This window comes from Pinus tabuliformis, chromosome 3_1, assembly GCF_031772625.1.
Source record: "Pinus tabuliformis cultivar Carrire ecotype Pingquan chromosome 3_1, CPIR1, whole genome shotgun sequence".
Classification (NCBI taxonomy): domain Eukaryota; kingdom Viridiplantae; phylum Streptophyta; class Pinopsida; order Pinales; family Pinaceae; genus Pinus; species Pinus tabuliformis.
The window spans coordinates 198,204,207-198,214,295 of NC_142301.1; positions in this window are offsets into that span (position 1 = coordinate 198,204,207).

Here is a 10,089-nt window from a genome sequence, read left to right on the forward strand (position 1 = left end):
TCTACATAAAGAGATGTGTGATGTCGCATCACTGGAATCCAACTAAGAAAGAGATCGAAGACTGGTTGGATAGAAAGATCCACGAATTCGCGGCACAAGAGAATAGTAATCCATGATTGACGAAAAAACAGTTGCTGGAGAGATATCTGTACACAGACATAGATGAGGTCTTCTTTTGTTCCTTCCTGCTTGAATTGTACGAGTCACGACCAATGAAGGTGGAGGCTTGACGGTCCAATAGTCTGGACCCCGAAGTTAGTGTAGAGATTAGAAGCCTTTGAAGATAATATCACGTGTTGCAGATCATTGGCTCAATCATATCATAGGAGGATTTGTGACAGAGTTCGTGGTCGATACCTCGGTCAGTTACAGTGAAGCAGAGTGCCGCTTCTTCAAGGGACCGCAAGGTAAGTATATAAGGTCTCCAAATACCAAGATTAAGATGCTCTTACGTGAAAAGTGGGTCATGTAGCTATATTGATGTTTGGAGCTATGCAAAGTGGAAATACCATCAGGAATAGAGGGAAAAAAGGCCCTGAATATAGCCCGTTGATTGAACCTCCTCTGAGTGACGACGAGGAAGCAGCACAGGCTTCTCTGCAAAGTACGCTCAGTTGATAAAGAAAGGTTTCCCATGAGTACCCCATCCACCCACACTGCCTCCATCTTCACCTCCACCGCATACACCTTTGCCTACACCACCACCATCTCTGCTACCGTTCAGTATGGCGAACTCAGTAAAGCTACCGGTGTTCAAGGGCTTGGGAAATGAGGATCCAACCCAGTTTTGGTTTGTTGCGAAGGCTATATGGGAAGCTCAGAGTATCACAGATGATCAAATGAAGAAAGAAACATTCGTTAGTGTTTTGCAGGAACGTGAGCTAACGTGGTACATTAAGTACTGCATTAATAACCCGACGTCTGCGTTGGAAGATATTGAGACCGCACTGAATAAGGAATTCAATAGACCTAAGTCTGAAGCGCAATCAATTGTTCGATTCAAAGAGATCATGATGAAGCCTAGCGAGACACCTTGGGATTTAGATCAGATATTGAAGTGTACAATCTGCGGAGCTAACATGAATCTGACAGATGGGTAGCACCACAAATGGTTTGTGGCTTCGCTCCTACCTCATCTAAGGGTTGCGTTATCACAACAAAATATTGGGACCCAAGTGGAAGCTTTGGAACTTGCAATGAGATCACATGAGACACCGATGCAAGATGCTAATTTTGGGGTTCATCATATTCATATTCTGAAGAAAGATAAAATAGCTCGGCCAGAGGTGTGCGAAGAAGTTTGGTGCTAAAAGTGCAAAAGTCAGGGGCATGACAAAGATCATTTTCCAGTCTTCGCAAATTATGTTGCAGTAGGGGGACCAATGCCTCTAAGGTCAGAAGCTCCAGGAGGGCCAAGTACATGGCCCATGCTATGGTGTGATATCTATCAGGTAGCTAGAAAACATGCGACAGACAATTGCCATTTGCTGTAGAAATTCGTACAGACATTGCAACAACTCTTCTGCAACTTCTGTCAATTGGTGGGTCATGATGAGCGCAATTGTCGTAGTTACGTGTTAATGATGGATAGAACGCCTGAATATAGGGTGCAGGCAGAAACCCGACCACTGCACCAAGGTGCTAGGGGAGAACGAGGCCAATATCAGGGGTGCGTACGAGGTCGAGATGGAGGAGTGTTGAAATGTGGCAACAAGAATATTCCAATTTAATTTGTCCTTGAATTAAATTATGAATTAAAATAGAATTTAGTCTTAACAACTACTTGGAAATAATTGATTAATTCATTTTGAATTAATTAGTTGGAGAAATTCAAGTTAGAAGTCTTTCTGAAGTCATGCAAGAGTTATCCCTTAAACTAAGGAGATACGCCTTAAAATTAAGAAGATAAGATTGAGTTATATTTGAGTTGTAATTAGTTAACTCAGTTTACTGAGTTAAGTCCAACTAAATTAGTTCCAAACTGTTTGAGGAACTAATAGAGAGTTAACTGAAGATTCCCTCATCAGAAACTCATGCATTTCTATTCTGAGAAAGACCCAGTTGAGATTAAAGACAAGGATAGTGTACTATTAGTTGCATGTGTTTTCTTATAAAGAAAACTCATGCATGCAGTCAAGGAATCATTCCTTGAGGATTGCGTAGTTCTGACAGTGTGTGAGATCAGGTGATCATCCACTTGGTAGATGAGTTTTCCACTTGGTTGAAGGAGAATCATCCCAAAAGAACAACACAAGGAAATAAGATCTTGGAGAACAGAGAGGAATGCTGGAGAGCAGCCAAGATTGCCTGTGAGCATCTGTGAGGATTTTACTGAGAGCTGACTAGCTGTGAGAGCTAAGGCTTTGTATAATTCCTATGTATTTCCACCTTGTATGATAATACAGATAGTGGGGTTTTTAGATGAGGCTTTCCCCAAAGTATTTTCATGTGTATTGTGCATTGATTCTTCTTCTTCTAGTTATATTGTTCAGCTTGATCTTGAAGCTTCCACAAATTGATAAGTAGAAGTAGGTTATAGTATTCTGCTTTGATTTATATTGTATTATCGGGTTAACCTACATACAAATTTTATAAATGGTATCAGAGGTGGATTTGTAGAAATTTTCTACATGGTATCAGAGCTGTGAACAGTATACTTAGAAGAGAATTTGAAGTTTGAAGTTCAGGGTTGCATGTGCAAATTGAATTCATATCATACTTCAAGGTTGGCCAATGGCATTCTATGGCTTGAGACTCGAGTAAGCCTTGGAAGGTAGCTCAAATTACATAGCATGGAAAGATAGAATGGAGGATGTATTAGAAGACAATGGCTTGAAGGATTTCACTGATTAAGAAATCCCAAAGCTAGATTCAACTAATGCATAAGAGTTGGCTGAGTGGAAGAAGTGTGTGGCGAAGGCAAGACGGATCATCCTTGAGGGAGTTCGAGACCATATTGTCTCAAGTCTCCATGGGAAGGATACTTCATTTTCAATGTGGAAGACATTGAAGGACCTCTACCAGAACAGTAGCGACCAGAGGAAATTGGCACTCAAGGATAAGCTTCAAAGAATCAAGATGGAGAAGGGCGATAATATTTCCACATATCTGAACAAGCTCACCACCTATAGAGATGAGCTTTGCAGTGTGGGAATAACTGCTTCCGATGATGATATGGTGAGCCTCGCTCTCTCTGGCCTTCCAAAGAGTTGGAATAGCTACCAGGACTACGTGAATGGAAGGGAGAAACTGCCGGATTTGGAACGACTGTAGTCGGATCTTATGTAGGAGGAGATCAGGAGGAGCACACGAGATGGTTCTTCATCCAAGAATGATGATGAAGAAAATATGGCCTTAACAAGTAAGGCAAGGAAATGGAAGGGGAAGGCTTCCCATTCCAAATCGAATTCTTCTCATGGAGGGAAGAAGGGTGATAAGTCTAAAGTGAGATGCTTTAATTGTCACGAGATGGGACACTATGTGACTAATTGGCCATCGAAGAAGTCCAATAATGGATCCTCAGAAGGATCGGAAGGTGAGGCATTAACCTCTCAGTTCGAAATGGACTTTACCCTCATCTCATGCATGGTGTCATCGATGATGGGTTATGTCTGGTATCTTGACAGTGGAGCCTCATTTCACATGATCGGTGATAAAAGTTTATTCATTGCCTTGGAAGAGAAAGACCTCAAGATGCGCATAGAGATGGGTGACAATGGAAGATAGAGTGTTTCAGGAGTGGGCACGGTTGCTTTTCAGAGGGAGCATGCAGCTCCTCTCACCTTGACAGTTATGATGTATGTGCTTGGACTAAAGAAGAACTTGGTATCGGTCACGATGTTGGAGGACAAAGGCTACAATTTTGTCTTTAGTAAAGGAAAGGCATTCCTTAGACACATAGCCACGGTTCAGACCAAGAGGATAGGGATTCGGGTGAAGAATCTCTATATACTAGAGGTAGATGATTATGCAGCATTGAGTATGAAAGAAAAATTGGTGCAAAGCCAAGACATTGGCGAGTTGTGGCACAGGCTGTCGGCCCATTTGCAACATGGGGCTTTGAAGATAATGCAACAAATATCTACAGCACTTCCCAAAGGTAAACTTGAGCAAGTTGACACATGCAAAGGTTGTACCTTGGGAAAGTACACCAAGTCTTCCTTTCATGATCAAGACAGTCGAGCAAAGGCTATCTTGGAGTGAGTTCATACTGACGTGGTGGACCATTCTCGACGGCATCCACAATGAAGCAAAGGTATTATGTGATTTTTGTTGATGATTATTCTCGTAAATGCTGGATTTATTTGATGCAGAAGAAGGACCAAACCTTCACAAATTTTTGTGAGTTCAAATCTTTGGCCGAGAAAGATTCAGGGAAGAAGATCAAGGCCTTGAGAAGTGACAATGGTGGAGAATATGTCTCTCAAGAGTTTAAGGACTTCTATGCAACGGAAGGAATTAAACGGGAGTTGATGGCACCTCATAACCCACAGGAGAATGGGGTGGCCAAGAGGAAGAACAGAACTATTGTAGGGGCAGCACGGGAAATGCTGCATGACCAACGCCTACCACTTCACTTGTGGGCTGAGGCATGCAACACAATGGTCTATTTGAAAAATAGAAGCCCGCATCACATACTTGGGATGAAGACACTAGAGCAAGCTTTCTCCGGTAAGAGACTAGATGTGGGTCACTTCAGGATCATTGGCTCATCAGTATATTTCCATGTGACAAAAGATGCCTGGAAGAAATTTGAGGTGACAGCAGAGTTGGGGATACTTGTGGGGTACACTGATACACCTCACAACTATTGGGTGTACTTGCCTACCAATCGGAGGAAAGTGGTTTGCAGAGATCTCAAGTTTGATGAGTAGAAGGACATGCGAGTTTCCCTTGAAATGGAGCTCCAACTACAGGCTATGGAGGAACTATTGGTTCCTAAGGAGGAGGAGCCTCAGACTGATGTGGAGCAGCCATATGTAGAGGTTCCAAGAGTGCAGACATCCACTCAAGCAGAGTCTTCCAAAGATGGACAGAAGCACACAAGAGAAGTTGACAGATTTTTGGTGGATGCAAGAGAGAATGTGGGAGCACCATATTCTCAATGCAAACAGAGGAGGTCACCTGAGAGGTACACTGGATACATGGCCCTTGCTAGGGAATGTGTTGAGACCGAGCCATCTTCCTTTGAGGAAGCAATGCAACAATCGGTTTGGGTTGATGCTATGGTGGAGGAGTATGACTCCATAGTTCGTAAAAGTGTTTGGGACGTGGTTCCAAGACCGGAGAACAAGTCAGTTGTGAGTTCCCGTTGGCTTTACAAGGTAAAGCAAGCTGATGATGATGGAAGGATCATGTTGCTGCAGTATATTTCGACAGAGGAGCAAGATGCTAAAATTTTGACAAAGGCATTGTCAAAATGTAAATTCGAGTTCCATAGAGATAGGATCGGGGTGGCAGATAATCCCTTTCTTGTTGAGAGGGAGTGTTGAAATGTGGCAACAAGAATATTCTAATTTAATTTGTCCTTGATATAATTTGTGAATGAAAAGCGAATTTACTCTTAACAGCTACTTGGAAATAATTTATTAATTCATTTTGAATTAATTAGTTGGAGAAATTCAAGTTAGAAGTCTTTCTGAAGTCATGTAAGAGTTATCCCTTAAATTAAGGAGATAAGCCTTAAAACTAAGGAGATAAGATTGAGTTGTATTTGAGTTGTAATTATTTAACTCAGTTTACTGAGTTAAGTCTAGTTAAATTAGTTCCAAATTGTTTGAGGAACTAATAGAGAGTTAACAGTCAGTTGATGCATGCATGCACTCAACTAGTGCTACTCCAGTTAACTGAAGATTACCTCATCATAAACTCATGCATGTCTATTCTGAGAAAGACTGAGTTGAGATTAAAGACAAGGAAAATGTACTATCAGTTTCATGTGTTTTCTTATAAAGCAAACTCATGCATGCAGTCAAGGAATCATTCCTTGAGGATTGCGCAGTTCTGATAGTGTGTGAGATTAGGTGATCATCTACTTGGTAGATGAGTTTTCCACTTGGTTGAAGGAGAATCATCCCAGAGGAACAACGCAAGGAAATAGGAGCTTAGAGGGCAGAGAGGAAGGTTGGAGAACAACCAAGATTGCCTATGAGCATCTGTGAGGATTGTACTGAGAGCTAGCTAGCTGTGAGAGCTATGGCTTTGTATAATTCCTATGTATTTCTACCTTGTATGATAATATAGATAATAGGGTTTTTAGCTGAGGATTTCTCCAAAGTATTTTCATGTGTATTATGCATTGATTCTTCTTCTTCTGGTTATATTGTTTAGCTTGATCTTGAAGCTTCCACAAATTGATAAGTAGAAGTAGGTTAGTATTCTTCTTTGATTTATATTGCATTATCGGGTTAACCTACATCAAATTTTCTACAAGGAGGACCTGGTAGAGGTCGGGGACAAGTCATTTGTTATAGCTGTGGAGGACCAGGACACTACACGCAAGACTTACTGAATCCGACACGTCTATCATGTTGATATTGTACTCAGTTTGACCACGCAACTGAAGATTTCCCAGTATTGCTAGCTAAGATACGTGAAAAGGGGGCGTAGCCTCCACAGCCGACTCAGAACCTATAGATGATGAGGGCTGAGCCTCGCGAAGAGGATCCCAAGGTAAATATTGTGCTGCGGAGTGGGATGATGACTGGTGAAGATAAGGGGAAGAAACCTGAAGAAAGTGAATGGGTTTGCAAAGCTCCAAAAAAGGAGGTTGAGTTTGATTTGAAGCGCGCACAGGAAAAATTTATGGAAGTAAAGAAAAGCTTCGCTGAAGCCTCTACCTCAAGAAGTCAGGATAAGACGACTGAAGAGATGGACCCTTCCATGCTTACTACTTTCTTGGAGACCTGTATGAAGCTGTTGCATGAAAACAAGGCTGTGAAAGGACTACAGGAATTGATATATAAATGTGCCGGGAAAGAAAACACTCCTGATGGACCACGCGTAGTCAAGAAGATTGATAAGCGTAAGGCAAGAACGGGGCGTGAGACGAGGCTCACTGCATATATAGGGGAATATGAGATGGACCAAGTAATTATGGATTTGGAGTCAGACGCGAATGTTATGCCTAAACAAACATGGGAAAGGATGGGGAGACCTGTGCTGCAGTGGTCTCCGATTCAGTTAAGGATGGAAAATCAACAGAAAATTATCCCCATGGGAATATTGTAGGGAGTAACAGTGGACATTGAGGCTGCGACTGCATTGGTTGACTTCAAAGTGATAGAGATTTTGGATAACAACTATCCCTACCTTGTGCTCCTTGGGATCGATTGGGCCACTGACATGAATGGGGTAATCAATTTGAAGAAGCGAAAGATGATATTTGAGAAGAAATCGGTCCACGTAGTAGTGACCCTGGACCCTATAGAAGGACCACGCTATACTGAACCAGTCCGCAATTATGAAAGTGATGATGATTTGGACTAGATTTATAAGATAACAACGCGAGATCAGGATCGACTGAATTCGACAGCAGATGGACGCATTGTCTGGGATCGCGAAAGTTCCTGCACATCATATTCAGATGAGGAGTTGGAGCACTGGCAGAATCGATTGCATGAACCATACGCTACACTGTAATATGATGACCAAGTTGTTGTGTTGTGTATCATCGGAGGTAAGGAGTCTTCCCTATTGTGATGGTTTAACTGATGTTGATAAATTTTTGGATGCATTCGAAATGGAAGTGCTAGATAAGCATCACTTCCATGCCTTGGATTGGGTGTTGTGTGCTATGCTTGGGAGATGTGGGGTACACACAAAGACAATTTTGAAGATTGGCACATGTACAGAAAGATGATGAGATTGTGGTTTGGTTACCCAAGTGCAGCTAACAAAAAAATATAATGGAAGGAATGACCCATGCGATCACCTAGACAAATGGACTAAGGTTTATGGAGCGGAGCCTCAACCTGAATGGGTACATCTGTTTTGTCATACTTTTGATGTAATTGCCAAGAAGCGATCCATCCAAGATGAATCTTTGTTCTTGCAGGATGTTTGTTTTTGAAGCATCTGTGTGAAGAATGGCTGGTTTTATGACAGTGCTCACATGGATGAAGATCAAAACAGTGATCTTTCAGATGGCCAACTCGGTCACAGTGTTGGCATTTCACGATCTGTTGTTTTTGTTGTTGTTTTTGCTGTGAATTACTTGCTGTTTATGGGAGTTTGTTTCAATCCTCTGAACAGGAACAGGTTCAGAATGATGACTCCACTGCTGTAATTCTTCCTGTTGTAGCTTTGTTTCCAGCTGCAAAAACTCAATATTTTCCTGTGCATTTTGTAGACATGTCTGAATTTCTGAGAGAGATCCTATGCTGATTTGTAATGTGTCATCAATAGTAGATTGTATAAGAGTTCTCATGAATTCTAATACTTCACTGATTTTGACCATTTTTCTTCAATGTTAGATTTACACCCTCTCTCCTTTTTTTTTTTTAATACAATTTATTCAACGCAACAGCAATGTGATATTACTCAATTCCACAATGCAAAGAGTTGATTGTTCAATAATAAAAAATCTGCTCAAGCAATACTTTACAATACTGCCAACTAAATAAATCAAAAGCTACTAGCTTAATTGGATTCCACTACAGATTACAGAGCCTAGGCTAATTTTCTTAATTCATTGCCTGGAGTACTGTAGCTTGGAATTATTTCTGTGACAAGTCCGCATATGCATTCTTGCTTCACCGAACTCAGGAAAGATTCTACTGAATTTTACCCTCAGCAATACATGAGCTGCTCACTACAAAAGCCACGATACCAAATCCAGCAGTAATTCAGTCTTGAAATATACTGTATTTTGACAGGCAAAAATAATACAGAAGTGGCATATATATTTTTTTTTTTTATCACATCAAAATAGCCATTGTCTACACCTCCATTGTTGTTGAACATCATCAATTGTCATCTTCATAAACTACAGGCACCAACTCAGCAAATCAAAAGAAATGGTTTTCCACGAACACTAGAATCCCTTCATTGATCATCACCAGAGAATCCAAATAGATCTACTGCTACTGCCCAATCTATTCAAATGATTTTAAATGATTTTTAAAAAGACCGCAGAGCGCTGTATAGTTCAATGCATATACCAAGGCGGTGTATACCCAAATAAAACCGCAGAGCCCCTTCAACACATTCAACACTTTGCTCTGGACTTCGTTTTACAGCAAAGCAGTATTAGCAGAAGAGAGAGCCGGACGAAAGTAGACTTAGACTTTATAATAACGGAACAAGAAGTTCAGTTGATGAGCATGAAGTGTATGATGGAGTAATATTGAAGACAGCATTCAATACACGAAAATAGTGTCCAACATACGCAGAAGCCAGTCACAGTTTCAACACTGGCAGCGTTCAAAACGCACCAGCGTACAGCACACAGCAAAGAACAAAATGCACCAGCGTATAGCCCTTCAAAAAACTTTCAAAACGCACCAGCCCGTCAATGGTCCCTGCAGAATTTACATTTCTTGGGTACACACTTCAAAGAATTGCCAGGTGCCATTGGAAATCTCATGGATTTAGAATTTCTCGTTATAAAATGCCCTTTCCTGGAAATACTACCGTCTTCGTTGGGTAACCTTACGAACTTGAAGGAATTGATGCTCCAGCATTGCAAAGCTTATTAATGAGAGAGCAAATTTGTATATGTCAGGAGCAAAGCGTATTAATCAGAATACGAAACGACAACAATATCTGAACAGTTTCAAAATTTCTAAGTCTCCACACTTTTCTTTATGATTTTCAACAAGCTGAGATTATTTCCCCTCTTTACATTTCCAAAGGAAAATTCGAAACCTTGTCTTTCATGTACCTAGGACTATAGTGGTGCAATGCTTCATAATTTGCATCTGACTGAATTTAATCCATTTTATTTGGATGGAGAAAACCCAGATTAGTTTGAAACGTGTTGGCATTTATATTTGATAAGGCTGGCAATTTTGTTCACCTTGGGTTTCCCACACATGGGCAGCGTTCAACATATGGGTGGACAAAACTATGCAATAAGCGTAAATGCGG